The following is a 20,807-nucleotide window of genomic DNA, read 5'->3' as shown; positions in this document are numbered from 1 at the left end:
GGGGTTTTTTTTTCCATGGGGGAAGGGGGGGGGTCGGGGGTAGCAGGCCACAATTTGCACTGCAGATTTGCTCGATGTTAGTTGCGCATGGATGATCTCAGAGGTATCATGCTGCACCATTAACCTGGAGGTGTAGGTATCCCTGATGAATATAGATACACCCCCTCCTTTTGTGTTTCTGTCCATGTTCTGTGGCCGAAATGTGCGCTATGAGTTGTAGCCCGGTACTGGTGAGGTGCTCTGTGGAGCCTTGAACCAGGTTTCAGTTACTGCACAGATGTCGACGTTCTCCATACTGAGGAGTGCTTCGAGCGCATACATTTTGAGATTTAAAACTCCTGGCGTTGAGTAGCATAACCCTCAGTTTTTTATTTGTGCTGTTTTCGGAGGTGGGTTTTACTTTTGAGCCTTTTCTAAAAAAGGCACTATCGGGGCAGCAAGAGCCTTGGCCAGTATTTGAAAGCCTAGGGAGGTGGGTTTGACTTTTGAGCCTTGCCTAAAAAGGCACTAGGGGGGCAGCAAGAGCCTTGGCCTGTATTTGAAAGCCTAGGGGTGACAGGTGCAAGCAGTCTCTTGTGAAGCAACAAGGCTTGTTGAGCATGTCGTCCCAGGCTGACAGACACTGGGATCCCCTTTGAATGACACCAGAAGCTTAGCTAATTGTTGAAATGTATCATTTTTTTCTTTATACTGCAGTATCATTCTTGGAGGGTCAGGGTCATACCCGCCTGGGCTACATGATCAGAGCGCTCTTCCATGTCTCTTCATGTAGTCCAGGGAGGTACGTCTCAGGTCATTCACACCAACATGAACAATAACAGTCATATTTGTACTTGTTCTGAAGGGACCAGAGTGCTTGTGTCATGTGGCGGATTCTGGCTCCTGACAGGCAGCTAACAGTAACCTTCTCCTTGTCCAGCCTAGTGAGTGGGACATCCTTGTGCCTGACTACAGAGTCGCCTATTACTAGTGCATTAGGTATGTTATTTCGTCTTAAGGGCTGTGATTGTGCGGTACACTGATTTTGTGTTTTATGTGTTGTCTGGTTTGTGACGGGAGGTGCAGGTTTTTTGGGTGTCTGCTTTGGAGGTCTCTCAAGCTTTTGCAGATTTTTATTTAGAGCCTCCAAGTATGACTGTGTATTTTTAGCCAGTGCTGGTTTAGTATGTCTATGTGAGGCTGGAGTTGTGGTGCAAGTGTTAACCTTCTCCTCATGACTGCCTGTTCCAGTCTTGGGTGGAGAGAGCTTAGCCTCCAGTTTAGCTATATAATTGCATCTCTCGCATATGTTAATGTTTTGTGGCAGGAGGAGAGGGTTGTCTGTGTACATGAGGCAGTTGTAGCACTGCCTAAGGATACCTAGGTTCACCAGCTGGACTGGAGAGTATACCTGAAATTGCCCTTTGGTCAAGCCTGAATAGTAGGGTGAGCTTAGTCGCTTGGTTGGTAGGGGTGAATAATAAGCCTTGCCCTGCTGGGCAATCAAGTGTCGGGGTATATTACTGCTTGCTATTATGTCTGAGCAAGTGCTAGACTGTAGGATGCTTTTTAAGTGCTTAGGTTGAGAGTTAAGACTACTTTCAAGGGAAAAACTGAAGAGGAGACTTGGTGGAGCCGAGAATAATTTAGCCCTAGCTAACCAGCGTTGCCCGGACGAGCAAATGTGATTTTTACAGCAGGAAAATGAAAGAGATAGAAATTAGCCCAAAATGGCCTATAAACTACTAACTTCTAGGCTAGAAAAGCTCCTCCGGGGACAGATGGCTGCTCAAAGCTCCCTCTCTCACAGGTGAACAGAGAAACCTCCCTCTATCCAAGTAAAGTATGGGGCAACTCAGAAACTTGTAACACAGCCCTGAATTCAGTACTAGACTGAAAATGGGACTAATACTAGTGTAAAAAGGCGAGAAACAAGGAAACATTTTTTTTTGAAAAGATAAGGCAAAAACAGTAAAAAATACACTTAGCTTTAGATGACTACGAGCAATCAGAAAAGGCTTTTATACAAATTACCCAATTAACCAGTAAAAAAAATCTCAAAACTGAGCCCTGTTCCTGTAGTCTTCAGACAAGTTCTAACTGCACACTCTTGCCACTGGGGTGCAGGGGAACCTTCTCCAAACAAGGCGGCCTGGATTAGTGCTCAAGTTATACAAATAAAGCTAGATTCAGCAGGCCTGGGTCTAGTCTATGCTACAGCAAACAAGGTGCACCAATTTCAGTAAGAAACAGTTCAAATATGCAGGCACTATAAGCATTTAACCAGAAATTCCCAGCTCAGAAGGGCAGAGTCCAGCCTCTCCTCCCACAAGAGTACAGACCACAAACCTTCTTAATATAAAATAACTGGTCTGAAGCCCAAGTGCTTAAACAAAAAGGTTTAGAATGATAGTTACACCAAGCAGTAATAAATACAATTGAGTACTTTTAAGATTACGCAAAAGCAAAATAAAGTAATAAAGCAGGAAGAAACACAAATACAGTGAAAGCAGATGAATAAAGTGCAATTTTTTTTTTTGAGTGAGCAAATGAGATGGGCCCAGAAGGAATATCCAAATGCAAATTTACAAGAGGGGTGGGCAGTTTCAACACCAGGATGCTTTACCAGAAAGGCTCATCCAGACTCTGCTACACTTTGCTGTGAAGGAAAGGTTAGTTTGCTTTTATTTTTTGTATTTTGTATATTTTAAATAGTGTAGTTTGTTTTCTTTACCTTGTGTTTTACTTGCATTCTGCTTTAACAGCATATTAAAACTTCAAAAGAGACCACAGCTCTCTCTCTCTTCCGAGTCAGGCAGAATTTTTCTTCCCGCCATCCAGTTACACTTGTCTTGTTAAATACCACTGTCTTTCTAGTTGCCTGCCTCTTATGTTAATCTGACCATACATCTCATTTCCTCTCTACTTTCACTGACTTGTGTGAGTAATCACAAAATCAAAAAACCCTCCCCTTCAACTATTTAAATTTATTGGCCATCCTACTGTATTCCACAGTACCAGAATACAAAAGTGACCACCCCTTTCAACACATCTTGCTGTTTTAAAAATAGTAACTGTCCACTAAACCTTAACTTTTTAAACAGGTAAAACTTAATTTACCTACTTTCACATCTAACTTCTCTAGTGCACACTGCAGTGTGCATTTTTTTTTTCATCTTACCTTTAAGCATCCCTGTGACTAGCACTTTCTCTAATACCTGCTGGAAAGCACTAAGAAGCCTTAAACTGATACAAGCACTTAACTCTCCTTGTTAATAAGGAGAAATTAATAGTACGCACTAAACAGCCTATAATTGCAAAGTACCTTGCTAAGGTAAGGGAAAACAGCTCCTGTACTTTATACAAAAAAAAAAAAAAGCAGCACCAGACCAGGCATGTCCAAGGGTCAGCTTCCGGTGATTTCTCCTGTCCACCTGGTGAATCTGGGCATACTGGGGCAATGCAGCAATTGCCTCATGTACACAGACAACCCTCTCCTCCTACCACCCAACACTACAGCCTGTGAGAGATACACTTACATAGTCAAAATGGAAGCAAAGCTCTCTCCACCCAAGATTGTGCTAGACAGTCAAGAGGAGAAGGTTAACACCCACACTACACCTCAAGCAACGCATAGCCCTTCTAAACCCACACCACCAACACCCACATATAGCAACAACTGTAACCTGCCCAAGCAACAAGGACCTCTGAAGCTGAAACGCAAACAAACACCAATCCCAACCAAAGTGTCACATAGTTCACAACACCAGTGTGCCACCCAGCAGCAGCCCCTAAGGCAAGACAATGTACCTAACACTTTAGTCATAGGTGACTATAGTCCGGCACACTGATGTCCCTCTCACCAGGTTGAACAAGGAGAAAATTACAGTCAGCTGCCTGTCTGGTGCCAAGATCCGCACTCAAGTCACTCCACAACAAGTACAAATATGACTCTGTCATTGTCCAAATTGGAGCGAATGACTTGAGACGTACCTCCCTGGACTACATGAAAAGAGACATGGAAGAGCGCTCGGATCATGTGGCCCAGGCAAGTATGACCCTAGCCCTGAGTAGCATCCTGCCTTTGCCCAGAATGATACCACAATATAAGGACAAATGATTGACTTCAACAATTGGCCAAGCTTCTGGTGTCATTCAAAGGGGATCCAGTATCTGTCTGCCTGGGACAACATGATTGACAGACCACGATGCTTTGCCAGAGATGGTCTGCACTTGTTGCCCCTGGGATTCAGGTTACTGGCTAAGGCTCTTGCCACCCCTATAGTGCCTTTTTTAGGCAAAGTTCAAATGACAAAACCACCACCGTAACAGGTACAAGCATGCAAAATCTGAAGTTAATGCTACTCAATGCTAGAAGTCTAAACCTCAGAATGCACTCTCTCGAGGCACTCCTAAAAATGGAGAACATCGACATCTGTGCAGTAACTGAGACCTGGTTCAAGGCTCCAGAGAGCACCCCTGCAATACCAGGCTACAACTCTTACCACACTTTTCGGCCACCAAAGCAGGACCGAAATACTAACGGTGGAGGAGTGTCAATATTCACCAAGGATATTCACACCACCAGGCTAGTTGCCCAACACAATGAGTCTGAAATTCTCCAGGTGCAACTAACACCAGGTAAGACTGCAATCCAAACTGTAGCTTGCTACAGACCCCCCACCATACCCCAAGATTCTCACTACACCTTTCTAAACATACTGGAAAATATTAAGATAGAACCAACACCCTAATACTGGGTGATTTTAACTACCCTGCCATTAACTGGGAAAACTACTCATGTACCAACACCTTTGCCCAACGGTTCTTGGAATTCATAAATTCCAATGCCCTGGATTAACTAATCCATAGACCCACCAGGGGCTCCAATATCCTAAACCTGGTCATTACCAACATGGGAAATCAATGCTCCACATCTATGGTCACCCCCTCGTTAGTCAGGTCTGACCATAAGTTCATCACCCTTAACATCCACATCCCACCCCCCAGTAAGGAAACTTCCATAAAAAACTTCTCCAAAGCCAACTTGATGCTACTCAAGTCAGAAGTGACAAACTTCATGACACCCATGCAGACGGGAACTGAAAGTTCAACTGCTGAATCCTACATTAAGGCACTGTACGAGCACATCCGCTCATGCATGAATCGTGCCATCCCAGCTAGAACCAAGATGCTCTCATCCAAAAATAGGAAGCCAATCTGGTGGTCCCCTGCCATAAACAAACTTTACAAAAAAAGGAAGAAACTGTTGCAGAAGAGGAAAATCCCAGGATGCAAAAAACTTCCTTACCAGCCTCAGTAAGAAACTGAGATCCCTCATAAAATCCTCCAAAGCTAGTTACGAAAATAAAATTGCCAAAGATTCCAAAGACAACCACAAGGCATTCTATAACTATGTCAAGAATCTAAATGGCAATGCTCAGATCTGCTCTGAGCTAAAACAGAATGGCATTAAATATACTGATCCCAAGGACATTGCCAATATCCTGGCAGATCGATTCAGTGCAAATTTCACCCCCCTCTCACCCCCTAAATGGCCCATCTCAATACCGGAAGATTGCCAAATTCTGGTAATAACGACCACACAGGTAAAAAAACACACTCTCCAAAGCTAATACAGCATCCATGGGACCAGATGACATCCCGGGCTGTGTACTACATGAACTACAATATGAACTGGCACCTCACCTAAGTGTCATGTTTAATCATAACCTCACCTCAGGTTTCGTGCCCACTGAGTGGCGCAGAGCTAGTTATCCCACTCCACAAGAGGGGATCCTCCTTGGATCCCAGAAACTACCATCCCATCAGTCTGACAAACCTCATCTGCAAGGCCATGGAGCGTATTATCATGGAACTTATAAACAAAGACATTGGCAACCTTCAAACACTGGACCCCACCCAGTTTGGGTTTGTGAAGGAACGATGCTGTCTTCTGAATCTGATTGACTTCTTCAAATCAGTCTCCAGAGCCATGGACAAGGGTAAGGTGGTCCACACAGCCTATCTAGACCTTGCCAAGGCCTTTGACACCATCCCCCACTCTGGATTCATAGATAAACTTACTAAGCTGGGCATTAATCCCTACGTCACTCAATGGGTTGCTAACTGGCTTACTGATAGAACCCATACTGTAAAAGTAGCCAACTCCAAATCCAGCTCCAGACAAGTGACAAGTGGAGTACCTCAGGGTTCAGTCCTGGGACCACTCTTGTTTGGCATCTACTTCTCTGAAGTACAGGCCAACACTAAGGGACTCTGGATAACAAAGTTCGCACATGACTGCAAACTGGGAGCCATTATTGAATCCCCAAATGATGTGGATACTCTACAAAAGGGCCTTACAGAAACAGATGCTTGGTGCCAGAGCCATGGGCTCAAGCTCAATGCCAAGAAATGTATAGTTATCCCCTTTGGGAAAAAACATGTACCCATGAATTACCATATAGGTGGCAGTACACTAAACACCGAAAGTGTGAAAAGAGACTTGGGGACACAGGTGGACAGTGGTCTCACCTTCAATAAACACATCGCCACAACAGTCAGGAAATCCTTCTGTGTGACACACCTCATCACTAAGGGCTTTTCATCCAGAAAAAAGGAGGTCATTGTCCCACTGTACTCATCCCTCATTAGACCCATTATAGAATACAACGCCCCATTTGGTATGTACCTCTCAAGACATCTGCAACAACTGGAAAGGCCGCAGAAATACCTCACTAAAAGAATCACAGGCCTAAAGCAGATGCCCTATGCTGACTGCCTTAAAATCTCTGCTTAACATACAAGGCCATGTCAAACCCAGAGCTGTTGGACATGCTACACTTAAAGAAATCCCAATCCCTCAGAGCCACACGCTCCAGGGATCTAAACCTTGTCATCACAATACACAAAACATGCTGGAGGGATAGGTTCCTGACCCAGAGACTCCCCAGACTCTGGAATAGATTCCCATACATGTCAAGCAGAGTGCCTCTTTGGCCCTCTTCAAAAGGAACCTTGACGATTGGATGGGAGAAAGGAAATTCTCCCCGGGGATCACGTCAGACGCCCTGCTAGACAGGGGTCCAGGGAAGTAAATAGTGTGGGAAGAAATAGCCAGGGAATTGTTATGGCTAGGCTTGTATAGACCCCTAGGGCTGATAGCCTAGTACCAAGATTAACACCAAAACAAAAGCAGGGAGGGTGGGTGGGGAACTAACTGAAAAAAACAGAACCACAACTTCCAGCTAGACAGTATTCAATGCAACACAAATAAATCAATTTAAATGCTGTATTTGAAAAAAAGTGCAGATAAAGATTTACTTAAATTCACATATGCCCAGTTGATTGCAGGTAGGTCTTAGCCGGCCAAAGCTCAGAGTTTAAGCAGAAAATAATCAAAAATGTACCACTTATATAGAGCAGAAACAGAATATCAATGAAGTGAAACTTCCCCCACTTATCACTGGCTATGCAGGAATTCTAACTAGCACTAAATTCTAACAAGCATTAACTGAAAAAACACGCTATTTCTTCCCACAATATTTACTTCCCTGGACCCATCTAGCAGGGCGACTGACGCGATCCCCTGGGTGAATTTCCTATCTCCCATCCAATCGCCAAGGTTCCTTTTGAAGAGGGCCAAAGAGTATCCCTACTAAAAGACCTGCAGCTCTCATCAGGGAATATTCATCACAGAACAAAAAATATATATAATTCTAAACCATAAGCAACTGTGCCAAGATGCTCTTCTTACTATGTCAATATTGTCTGTCCTCTGTGCAGTTCCCCTACTGCCCAATCAGATTTCATTCAGGATCTTCACTGCACAGAATCAGAGAAGAGACATGATATCAGATCATCATCAGGCAGATGCGGGAAACTAGGCACTAATCATGAGTACTTTAAGACAGTCAAATCATGCCAACAAAGACAAACTCTTTCCGCCTACATACACTGACAACTAACACTCTAATGCTCAGGACACAGGAATATTACAGAGTTGGAAACAGATTAAGATAAAATGTCTCATTTTAAGTTGCTTAAGAAGCAATCAACAACTTACATATTTTAAGCATATTTATCTACAGCTGAGCATTATATTCCTATTACTGTAAAATCAGAACATTTGGGTTACCTCATAACTACTCAGCTTCATTACTGCCAGAGTATTATAAGTGTTGTGCTCACAATCTAGCACTTATTTGATGCTTGGTGAATGATGCATGCATATACATGGGATATAATTTAAGAGTTTTGCAAAGTTAATAATTTCCTTTTGTGGTGCTGCGGTAGCGTTGTCGCCTCACAGTAAGACGCTGTCCGGTTCGATTCTCAGCTAGAGCGTCTTCTGCGTGGAGACATGCGTGAATGGGCGTACCTTCGTTGAAGGTTGTGCGTCAGGCCTGGCAAGCCAGTACGTAAAAATCAACTGCCAATTATTAGGGGACCGGAGTTCCACTGTGACGTCCCCTAACCGGGAAAAGCCGAAAGACACAAACAAACAATAAGCTCCTTTTGATCTTCAACGAGACTAGCAATGCAATAATCTACTGAACTCAACATAAATGAAAAACAAATGTCTACAACCTTAATACACCTCCCCCACAAAAGGAGGAAAAGAAAGCATATAACTTTATAAAGACATCATTTCAAACTGTGCTGTCATAAATATTCTCATTCAGAACTGTACAGTTTTCTTTGTGGAGGATCAATGGAATGGCCAACCACAACATTTGGATAGAATACTAACCAATACCATACTTCTTCAGAAGGTAGAAACAATCCTTCCAGAAAATGGTAGCGGCCCTGTAACATGTATATGGTACTGGCACCCATGTACCAAGTAATTTTAGGCAAAAAGAAAACTGTCCCTCACAGACTAATACATGGATTCACAGACTAATACATGAATTCAAAGAAAAATGTCCATCCCGGACTAATACATTAATTCAAATTTGGCCAAGTAAGATGTACACAGATACCTGCATGTGTAAATGAAAAATCTGTATAAGAACTATGCAAGCACTGAAAGATTCTCATTCGATTACACTCTTCTTCAAACTGAAGGTAGTGAAACAAAATGGATGAACATTAGACATTTAAGACACCCTCTATGACCTACTAAACAGAGAATACTAAAGAAAAAATACACATGATGGCATAATGAATCTACAGTTTGCTGTTACACATTACACTGGTTGTTCAGTACTTGGAAAAAACATGCAATGCAAAAGTACATGCTACTGTGACAGTTTATCAATGCTCCTGCATAGCCAATAAATTACAGTGTAGTACAGATGTGTAACTTGAGTTGGCAGCTCACAACAGCAAACTTTACAGTACATCATTGCTACAGGATACTCCCCGACCACCGAATGTATCAAAGGCATCTTCACAAGAATCATGGCTGCGGTGCTATTGTTTACCCACTGCACAGCACTAAACCACAGAAAGTAATTTCACTGGGTGGTGGTTAAAGCATGCCCTAAAAGATGCATCAGAAAGATATGCACAGATGTCTGGCTAAACGGCTGTACTGCAATACTGAAAAAAAAAAGGTGGTAATTTAAGAGGCTCTCTCAAATACAGCAAGATGACACATTTCTGAAAAATGCAGTCATTGAAGACACTGCCCTAGAAGAATATGCCATGACCAATAAATACCACTAATGATTTGCCTCTGCAACCATAAAACAGTTACTCAACTCACTGCAAAAGGTTGGCTTGAAAATGGGTCTACTTACTCTGCCTGGTATAAAGCCAATGTAACTGTCAGAAGTATTGCGTCAGGGAACTGAAAGAATGTACTAAACTAAGCTGCCTAACAATATCTACAAAATGCAGGGTCCCTTCCTCTTCGTTTTGAGGATTTGATGGAGGACAGGACAACTATATAGTTTAACCTGAAAGCCACCTCAGTTACCACTTTAGATAGATTGTCCTGTCTCAGTGGTAGACCATGCAAGTTTCCTTGCAAATAATGCCACAAGATGGATCGCAAACTGGCTCTCAGATCCCATAAAGAGTAGTGGGATCCATGTCCGAATCCAGACCAGTAACGAGTGGTGTGTGCCTCAGGGCTCTGTCCTGGGGCCCCTCCTGTTTGGCATATACTTCTCAAAAGTACAGGCAAGCCCAGAAGGGCTGTGGCTGACTAAGTTTGCGGACGACTGCAAACTGGGTGCTATAATAGAGTCTCCGGCCGACATGGAGATCCTCCAGAAGGGCCTAAATGAGACTGATGCATGGTGTCAAAGCCATGGTCTCAAGCTAAATGCAAAACAAATGCGTAGTAATCCCCTTTGGAAAAAACAGAGTACCCGGAAACTACAACATAGGAAGTAATCCCCTGAAATCTGAAGAAGAAATAAGGGATCTAGGGACCAAAGCAGATAGTCAGCTTTCCTTTGATAACTATATTGCCAAAGCAGTTAGAAAATCCATCTGTGTGACCCATCTGATCACGAAAGGGTTCGCATCAAGATCTAAGGATGTAATGGTGCCCCTCTACTCTTCCCTCATGAGACCCATTATTGAGTACAACGCACCAATTGGAATGTACCTGGCTAGACATCTCCAGCAGCTAGAGAGACCACAAAGGTACCTAACCAAGAGGATTACTGGCCTCAAACAGTTGCCCTATGCAGCACGACTGAAAAAGCTAAGACTGTTCTCTGCTTCATACCGCTTTCTCAGAGGCGATCTCTGTCTAACGTACAGAGCCATGTCCAACCCAGAATTGTTGAACATGCTCCATCTTAGCAAAACCAAATCTACTCGAGCTACACGCTCTAGGGATATAAACCTCAACACAACAATGAATAGAACATGCTGGAGGGATAGATTCCCTTCGCAGAGACTTCCCTTACTATGGAACAAGGTCCCAATCTACATAAGACAGAGCCCCTCACTATCACTCTTCAAGAGGAACCTTGAGGAGTGGATGGGTAAAGTTCACACCGGGGATCACACCAACAGCACTACTAGATAGGGGGCCAAGGATACTAGCTGCTAGTACAAGGGTCTAGGGAACTAATAAAGGGGCGGTGAATACCGCACAACATGGCTGGGCTAATATATGCCTTCGGGCAGCTAGCCCAATACCAACCTATGAACCTATAAGGGCTTGCAGGTCCAACACCCTTAAGCCAAGAAAAGCTTTCAAGGAAGGGAATGTAAAGGGCACAAATGCATAGCCTAGATGTAGTACACCCCTTTAAAAGCAGCTTTAAAAGAAGGTAAGACAACAAATGAGGGTCTGTGGGAATGCATTTTATCATAATAGAAAGAGGCACCTTGATGGTAGTACCTAGGACCCTTTGAAAGAAGGTCTATTACCCAGAGTTTGAGAAAGCTCCTAATTAGTGGTGATTACAGACTAGCCATGTAGGAGGAATAAAAATTCCATGCCCTTCCTTTCAGTCTTTCTGCTGGCACAGTCCACCGAGGAAAACTCAAGCAAGAATAAAAGGTTCATGTTAAACCGTAAGAAATTCATCCAACATGCTTTCGTTATACAAATACTGTCTAAATGCTCTCACCACAGTTTGCCCACTGCCCAATCAGACTTCCTTCAGCATCTTCAGTGTACAGTCCGAGAAGAGACATGATATTATCTGATCATCATATCAGGCAGATAGTGGCAACAGCAGAAAAAAAAATACAGTTTAACAGTACTGCATTATAACTTAGTAAAAGCATTCCTACAATGGCACACTCCAGTAAAAACTACAACTAAAACTCCAAGCTCAGAACAAAGGAATATGCATGTCAAACAAGGAAATACAGGAAACCCACTTAACAAAAGGCATGACATTTATAATGGCTAAACAAGAAACCACAACTGTGGTTAAACAGTTAATAGATCTTCAAGAAGTCACTACAATGGAAATTGGAACATTTTAGGTTATGTTCCACCTTAATTCATCCTGGCCAGGGCATAATCAGCAATCCCTCTGTTGCTATGAAGACTTGTATTCCTACACTACAGCATTCCATAGATCCTTGGTTGAGGCAGAATGCACCCACTTATAGTTTGTGTCACTAGACATTTTCATCAGTTCTTTAAGCCCAGTCTCATCTTGAAAGTAAATGGCAAGGCAATACCATATTGATCTCAGAAAGGAAAAAAAAAAAAAAAAAACAGTATAGCTATAGCAAAATCTGCATCAGGAATTCTAACAAAACCAAGTGTGGGCAGTTCCTGGAATTAAAAAAAATATATATAAAGCAAAAAGGGTGAATTGCCATATTTCCTTTGTACAGCTCCTGCATAAACAATAAATACAATGTCGTATTATTATTGTATGTAATGAATAAAACGTACACACCGGTGGGCAAACCAGTACTAAGGAACATACATCCCTTGAAGTGCATGGAATGGAATGTCTGGCCTGGATACCTCAGAACTTCCTTAAGAAGCCTGAGGTAGGACCAGGGAAAATCAGGATCTCAGTGTCTGCCTCTGGAAGGATAGGCAGGGACTCCACAAAAAATAACCTAAGGGCAGAAGGAGGAGGAGGAAAGTCCTATCCATTACCAATATCATACGCCTCTCAATCAGTGGCACCACTTTTAAAACCTCTTTTTTTCAGCCAAATGCATTACTGATGTCATCATTTTGGAAGTTGATGGCAAGCAATGTCCATCTATACATTTAGAGCACCAAAAGAACTTAAAGGGCTATGGTCATACATATACTTATGTCAAATGTCAACAAGCTGTCTGCTGAAGAGCAATCATTTACTTATTTTACATTTGTTGACAGGGATAGTCCAACTGGATACATTTTCAGTGGAGGCCTGGGGAGAAAAGCTTCACATACCAAAATAGAGACAGTGCATATATCACTGAGTGATAAACTCAGGCAGACATGTTTAGAAAAATATAGACAAAGAATACAGGCAGATATCAATATACACAATGTGCAGACTTGTATCTGACTGGCAAAGACATATCAGAAAATGTGGACATAGAATGCAATCAGATCTCATAATTCACAATGCTTAGACATTCAAATGCTTTGAAGCACAGACACTTGGCTAAACAGCAGGTTGGGTAGCAAGACATGTATTAGTGAAGTTGTTAGTCCGGTTTAGAACAGCACAGCCAATAAGATGGGAGGTATTTGAGTTCTTTTTAAAAAAGGGGTAGTCAGGTTTCCTTAGTAACGGTAGTAGGGAGTAGATTCCAGATTTTACCAGTCGAGTTGTCAAATATAGCATCGCCTGCAGAGTTGTTGGATTTTTGGGTCAGTATCATTAGTTTATCAGCTGCGCGTAATGACCTGTGGGCACTATGATGGGTTAGAATATTTCTGAGGGCAGAGGTGTTATGAGGTTGATGGAGTATTTTATGCGGTACTATAAGCTGGTTGAACTGTAGAAGGGTAGGATACGCTAGCCATCCCAGTGCTTTCAGGTTCTGGCCATGGTGGGTCCTAAAAGCCATGCCAGTAGTCTGGCTATATGAATGTAACATCCTAATAATTTGTTGAGATCAGTTTTGGCTAGGTTGGTGAGTACATGGGAGGCATACATAAGGGTAGAGAGGAGGTGTGATCTTGCAATAGCTACCCTAGCTAGGGGGCTGAGAAAAGGTTTGGCTCTGTACAGGAAGCCAAGTTTTTTGTTGACGGACTTAATAGTGTGATTGACATGTTTATCAAATTTAAGGTTATTGTCTATTACTACACCTAGAAGCTTTGTATGGTCATCTGGGGAGATAATGGTGTCATTGCTAGATTTGATGTTGAAGGAAGGAGGAGAAAATCTACGGTTAGGGGAGAAAAGTAGTAGCTTAGTTTTGTTAGGATTTAGAAGCAGGTAGCGATTAGCTAGCCATGTTTCTACCGTGTTTAAAGTGGTCTGGGTGAAGGTTAGAAGTGGTGTAGGAGAGGAGGCGGAGCATATTAGCGTTGAGTCATTTGCATATTGGATGCAGGTGGCTCCTGGGTTGGTGATGTGCAGATCATTGATAAAGATAGAGAAAAGAAGGGGACCTAGTATGGAACCTTGCGGGACACCTGGGGTTAGAGGAAGTTCAGATGTCAGTTTGCTCTGCCATAAGACAGTCTGCTGTCTATCGTTTAGGTAGGAGTGAAGGAGTGTTAATGTACAATTGGGTTTATGAAACTTACATTTACAATATGTTACAGGACTCCCAGCAATATGAGGTATTTTCTAGAATAGAACTAAATATATCTTACTCCAAAATTAAGTTTGTGCTATTTGATCATTTAATGCAAGGTGCAATTAACGAAAAGTTATACAACTACTTATATGTGGACAAACCCAAGATCCCAGTAATATTTGGAATACCTAAAGTTCACAAAGGGTTAGACCCTTTGAAGTTTACGCCAATAGTTTCTGGTTCTGGTAGCATTACAGAACCACTGGGAAACTTTATTGACCAAAGTGTAAAAAAAGTTTGCAACTTCCTTAGAGCATGTTTGTAGAGACTCATGGGAATTTCTTACAGGCATTGAAAGGGGTCTCTACTTACCCACTTGTCTGATGGTAACCATTGATATTGTGGAGTTATTTCTGAGCATCCCATATCACACTGGTCTAGAATGGTTTAATGAGATATTGGCCACACAATCTGGTTTGGGAGCTAATACAGTGATGTTATTAGTGGAATTTATGGAGATTGTTCTTCAGAACAATTTTATCTACTTTAATGGAGAAATATTCAAACAAAATAAGGGGGTGGCAATGGGTACTCCTTGCGCCACAGCATATGCAAACATTGTTTTACATTATTGGGAGAACAGATTTATTTTTACAACTAATTGGGCTAAATACATTATCCATTATAAACATTTTTTGGACGACATTTGTATTTTGTGGGATGGCAGTTTAAACAAATTTGAGGAATTTATGACTTATATTAACATGTCTACACATTTTCTTTCTTTCACATATAATGTCAGCAATGACAAGCTCAATTACCTTGATGTAACGCTCCACAAAGATTATGCTAATGATTCTTTTCAATCTGAAATCTACAGGAAGGCCACTTTCTCAAACTCCTACTTGCATTTTGAAAGTGGCCATCCTTTCCATCAGAAAAAAGGAATAATAAAAGGACAATTCATTCGGGCATAAAGAGGTTGACACATTAAAAAAGTGTTTTACAGAGAGAGGTTACCCAACAAGTTTGATCAATAAACTGGCTTTAGAAGTAATTACCAATAGGGAATTTAAATATTACCCATTATTGGGTGTTGGACAGCAGACAGTTGAGAAAACAGTACAGGAAGGCAAATTTGAGCTAAACAGTACATTTATTTATACATTCACTAAGGATGCTGAATATTTAGAATCAACTGTGTAAAATACTGGCCAGTGTTGACACTTGAAGACATGCGCAACGTGATACCTCCAGAGCCTAGTTTTGTGAAAAGAAGGGACACAAACTTAAAAGGTTTATATGTAGGTAAAAATCGTGTTAGAAATCAGGCATCCACTTTAAGGTTGGGTACATTTAAATGTGGAGCCTGCAGTCAGTGTCCCTTTGTTTTAAATGAAAGTAGTTTACATATTCCTTCAAGAAATTTTGGTATTATCCAAATGGTTATTTTAACTGTGGAACTAGAGGAGTAGTATATTTAGGTGTCTGTACACAATGTTACAGTTTTTATGTAGGGAAGAGTGAAAGACCCCTAAGACGTAGAATCTACGAACACCTATATGAGGTAACCAAAAAGAAAGACACTAATGCCTTTTATAAGCATTCCATCCAGTGCTCTAATATGCAGTTAAAGTTTTTGGTCTTGGAACAAGTTTTACAAGACCAAAGAGGGGGTGATTGGGAAACATTTCTCGAATATAGAGAATTGCTTTGGCAATTAAAGTTAAATGCCTCAAAACCTCCTGGTCTTAATGACAATGTTAGTATTAAAAGTATTCTTAGGATGAGAAGAGCAAAATTATGAAAATGTTGATATTTTTTATTTTTATTTTTACACATTTCAAAACAACTTGTGGTTACATTCACTTTTTAGTTAAACATTTTATAAGGTATGTGTAACTAATGGCACTTTTACCAAGTTATTTATTTACTATGCAATGTCTTTTTAAGAAGTTTTTAATGAGAGTAATTATTTACAATTAACTATCATGTGACTGTATCTAATGATATATAAGGGTGGTTGTTTTAACTTTTTGATATCTTGATAAAGCCTGGTATTAGTCAGGTGAAAGCGCTTGATTCAGTATTTCTGTGGGTATTCATGCAATTAAAACCTTTGAACTATTATTTCGTGCCAGTTTGATGTTTCTTCAGCCATTGAAGGTGTTTTTGTGATTCAGTTTTGGTTCGTGGCTGCAGTTTTGTTCTAGGAGTGAAACCACTGTATTGCATGTTGGTCTAAACTGATGACTTGTATGGTATTGAGCAGTAGCTGATTGTTGACCATATTGAAAGCTTTTGAGAGATCTGGGAAGAGTGCTGAAGATAGTTTGTTGTTGTTACAATGAAGATTGAGGACATTAGGGAAAGATAGAAGAGCAGCGGTGGTACTGTGGAATGGCTTAAAGCTGTGCTGAGAGTCGGCAAGCTTTTAGTTTTGAATAAGAAAGTGCATAATTTGTGTATGCATCTTTCCAAGATTTTAGCTAGTGGTGAAAGAATGGCTATATGTCTAAAGTAAGATAATTTTGTGAACTTCCTCCTTTATGGAGAGGTACGACGGGATATTTTCCATATTGCTGGGATAGATCCTTCTGGGGTGGATCTGTTGATCAGAATAGAAATTAAAGTGCTATGGCATCAGCTGCTTTTTGAAGATATTCAGCTGGGAGGTAGTCTGTAGCTAGTGTAGTAGGTTTTAGCTTTTTAAGTAAGGTCCGGATCAGGTTGGTAGGTACAGTTTGAAAGGTAAAGGTGGGTTGGGTGCTGGGTGGATCAGGACTAGATGTGCCAGAGCTGGTGTTTGTGTCCGATGGAGTGAGATGGGTAGCTAGAGACTGGGGTTTCAGTAAAGAAGGAGTTGAACCTGTTTGCAATTTCTACAGGTGATTTATCAAGGGCAGCTGATTGGGGAGGAGTGGAACGGCCGGGGTGGAGAAGATGGTCAATACCAGCTCAGAACATTTGAGATTTTTAGCTGATATTTTTGTTGGAGGGTGTAGTGATTTTTTTTTTGTCTAGAATGACAGACTTCTTGGTCTGGTTCCTTAGCTGCCAGTATCTTACTTGGTCCATAGGGGCTTTGGTAACATGCCACCTGGCCCAGGCATCGTTTCTTGGTTTAATTTTGTTTTTTGTTTCTTTAGATAGGCACGGTGCAACTGTGGCTTTTACATGGATGGTACGGGTAGGAGCATGGTGGTTAAGGATAGCCAGAAGCCTGGTACTGAAGTACTCAATGGCTTCTTGTAATGGGAGTCGTTTCAAGACATTCCAATTACATACTTTGAGTTCTTTTTGGAAGTTGTCAAGGTTAAAGTTCCTGACATTTCTTATAGTTTTGTAGGTGGGCTGGTTGGGAATGTCAGCTTTGAGCCTAATATAGGTAAGGCAGTGATCACTTAAATCATTGGATAATGTACCGAACTTGTACTTTGGATACTTAATCGCCACCCCCAAATCAAGGATACTATCTTTGATTCTGTTTTTGCTAAATCTGGTGGGGATGGCAATGATCACAGTAAACCCATGGAGGTTTAAAAGGGTGGAGGGAATTTCAGAGGAACAGGTGTTCCAATCAATGTTTAAGTCTCCCAAGACAATGGTTTCCTGGGTATAGTTAGAAGCTAGCCAATGTAAGATATTTTCTAGAGTATTACCATTCTTGCCGAGTGGAATATAAATGCAGACAATGTATCAGCATTTATTTTTGTTCATTATTAGTTTGGTGATGAGAATTTCTGCATTGCCAAACTGGGGTGGCTGCTGGGTGTCAATTGTTATTGTTAGGGTAGACTTGTAAAGTACAGCTACCCCGCCACCTTTCCTGGAGATCCAGTCCAGTCTAAGGATGTTGTACTGTGGGGGGGTTATTTCATTATCTTTGGTTATTGGTTTTAGCCAGTTTTCTGTGAGGCAGAGGATATCAGGTGAGTGAATACCTAAGAGTCCATCCATGTAGGCTATATATCTTGTTTAGGCTTCTGATGTTGAGATGACAGACCAGAAATGAGTTTGGAAGTCTATCAATCTGGGTAGTACACACTGGGTTGTTAGATGGTGTGCCTGGGTCTACTGTTGTGGATGGGCCAGGGTAGGGGTGGATGTCTCCATCCTTCATAAGATTAATTTTTAAGTTGCTTATGAGTCTTAAAAATTTGTTTATGATTTTTTCGTAGCTTTTGTTTTTTAAGCTAATGGAGCGGTATTCAGTCAGGTGATGGTAATTGGGGGGGGTGAGGAATTGGGACAGGGGGTGGCTATGTGGTGGATAAACTTATTAAATGCTGGGTTGGTGTCAGAGTTTGGGCTTTGGATTTCAAGATGCTGTACATATTCATAGGAGCTTAGGTGATAAGGAATGAATAGCAGGGGTACTAAGGGTAGCAGCATTAGTGTTTTAGCTGTAGTCATAGTAGATTACAAGGGTAGGGGTCTGTATTGACTGTATGTGGTGGATAAAAGATTAGAGAGAATAGAACAGCCATGGGTGGGTTAATATGGATAGTGGGGTGGATAGAGGATGTATTATTGTGTTAGGAGTTTGCTGGGTTCTACGAGCACGTATAGTTGATTAGCTAATTAAGGGCACGTGCCAGTGGTACTATAAACTTATAATCAAAAGAAAACAGTTGTTCTTGGTCCTATAAACATAGTACTACTGGGGGTGGGTGGGATATGGGGGCAGGGACAGGCGCAGAGTGAGCGAAACTAAACCAGTAAAGCAGATGCCTAGAGGCAGCATGTGCAGGCATGTTTCTTTTAATATGCCCAATACTCTGCGCCTAAGCCCTACTGTTAAATGAGTTACAAGCACACTTTGTTTCTTTTTATATGCCCAGTACTATGTGCTTAGGCCTTACTGTTAAAAACTACACAGTTTCCTGCCTGCTTCTCAAGTTACAATGCAGAGAGTCTGTTTTCCAATTCCCTTATGCAGCACGCTTGTTTAACTTAGTTTATTGAGAAATGCACTGTTTGGAGGTGCAAAGCACACTGCGCTCGTCTGCTGAACAGTAGAAAGCACGTTGTGTTTACCTTAATTGGGGAAGAAAGAAGGCTACAGGAAAGTCCAACCCTTCCAACTTAATGCTTATCAGCATAAACAGATTACAAGCGGGAGTTATGGGGACATTCACCAGTACTTTTTTGGACCCAGTTTGTTAAGTTTACAGGTGGCAAAGCATGTAAGTGGATATTGACCTTATTATAACAAGTTCCGTGGTGGGGAAAGTCTTCCGTACTTGTTATTCCCGGAATTAACCTATATGATTTTACAAGCCTTTCAGGGGGAGGTGAGGTAGGAACACCTAGGGGGGATATGATCATTATTACTATACCAAGAACTGGAGTTAATCATTCAAACATTCAGTATACATGATCAAAAGTCCACGTGCACCTTTTAGTATTAAGAAACAGCAGCACTCTTTCCTATATATCTGCTTAAGAGCTCAGTTAACATTCATTATTTCTGTCCCTTATCAATGCTACACTACCCAGGACAGACCACTATGCCTTCATTAGAACATTCTGAACGCTCAGCTGGAAGTTGGACAGCAAAGTTTTTGGCAAATCACTTGCAGGAGGACTACAAGCTGTTGTGGTGCAACGGTAGCGTTGTTGCCTCACAGCAAGAGGTTCTCCCATTAGATTCTTGGCTGGAGCGCCTTCTGTGTGGAGTCTGCATGTCCTCCACAGCTGTTGGGTAGCATTCGAAAGACATGCATAGAATGGGTGCAGTTGGGTGTCGAGCTGGCACCTCGGCACCCGTAAAAAATCTACTGCCAATCATTAGCAGACCGGAGTTCCGCTGTGGCGACCCCTAACCGGGAAAAACGAAACAACTTACAGAGGGACTACTACTGCAGCAGTGAATGTTACAATAAAGGCCTGCAACTATCATAAAGGAATAGCCATTCCAAAACAAAAACTTAATTTAAAACCATAAGCAATTCTATCATCATACTCTTCTAACTACTTAACCAGACTTCACTCACCACCTTCACTGCACAGACAAAAAGAACGGAAATGACATTATCTGATCATTACATCAGGCAGATGACAATCAAAACAGGGGCCTATATTATATAGTCGAACTTTCAAAACTTAAAACCTCACATGAGTGAACTCATGAGCGAAATTCGAAACATTGACTATATAAAAAAAAAAAAAAAAAAAAAAAACCTTACTGCGCTGAACAGGGGGGCACCCCCCACACTTAAATATACTAACTGCGAGAACGCACTTCACTGCAGAAAGGGAAAATTTCCCATTCTGTGCATGAAAAGCCATTGACTTTCACCTTCGACCTTTCCGACATTCGATCATATGATGTCGACCATCTATGATTCGAACATCGGAACAGTCACTCATCTAATATAGACCCTCAAAACAGCAAGTAAAGTTGTGTACACTTACCATAAATGTAGATGTTGGAGTGTATTCAGTGTTGCAGTCATCACATTTGGGTTATCTGCTTGCAGGTAGCCCTCAGCCGGCCTGAATACCACAGTCTTTGGATTTCTGCATCAGATGCAGTCGCTTGTTCCATGACGTCAGGTCGTCAGGGGAATAAAACATGCGGCAGACACCATTACATCAGTTTTTCTTGCCCCAGATGTCAGCTGTCCCCACAACAGGAAGCAATTATATGGTATGGTACACCCCCATCAAAAAGCAAATACACATGA

The 20,807-nt window shown here is 41.7% G+C and overlaps 1 protein-coding gene and 2 non-coding genes across 3 annotated transcripts in view; all 3 read right to left on the bottom strand.

Annotated features, from left to right (window-relative positions):
* Window positions 1-20,807, bottom strand: part of SF3B3 (splicing factor 3b subunit 3) — a 2,130,119-nt gene that overhangs the window by 1,912,005 nt on the left and 197,307 nt on the right. The window lies entirely within an intron of this gene.
* On the bottom strand, window positions 7,776-7,854 carry LOC122809920. The gene has a single exon (XR_006366025.1). It is a non-coding gene; the product is annotated as a small nucleolar RNA SNORD111 (small nucleolar RNA).
* LOC122809917 lies at window positions 11,539-11,620 on the bottom strand. Its single transcript, XR_006366022.1, has one exon. It is a non-coding gene; the product is annotated as a small nucleolar RNA SNORD111 (small nucleolar RNA).

The sequence above is a fragment of the Protopterus annectens genome, chromosome 8.part0 (assembly GCF_019279795.1).
Source record: "Protopterus annectens isolate FY-2018-M chromosome 8.part0, PAN1.0, whole genome shotgun sequence".
NCBI lineage: Eukaryota > Metazoa > Chordata > Ceratodontiformes > Protopteridae > Protopterus > Protopterus annectens.
This window is presented reverse-complemented; position numbering and strand designations above follow the sequence as displayed.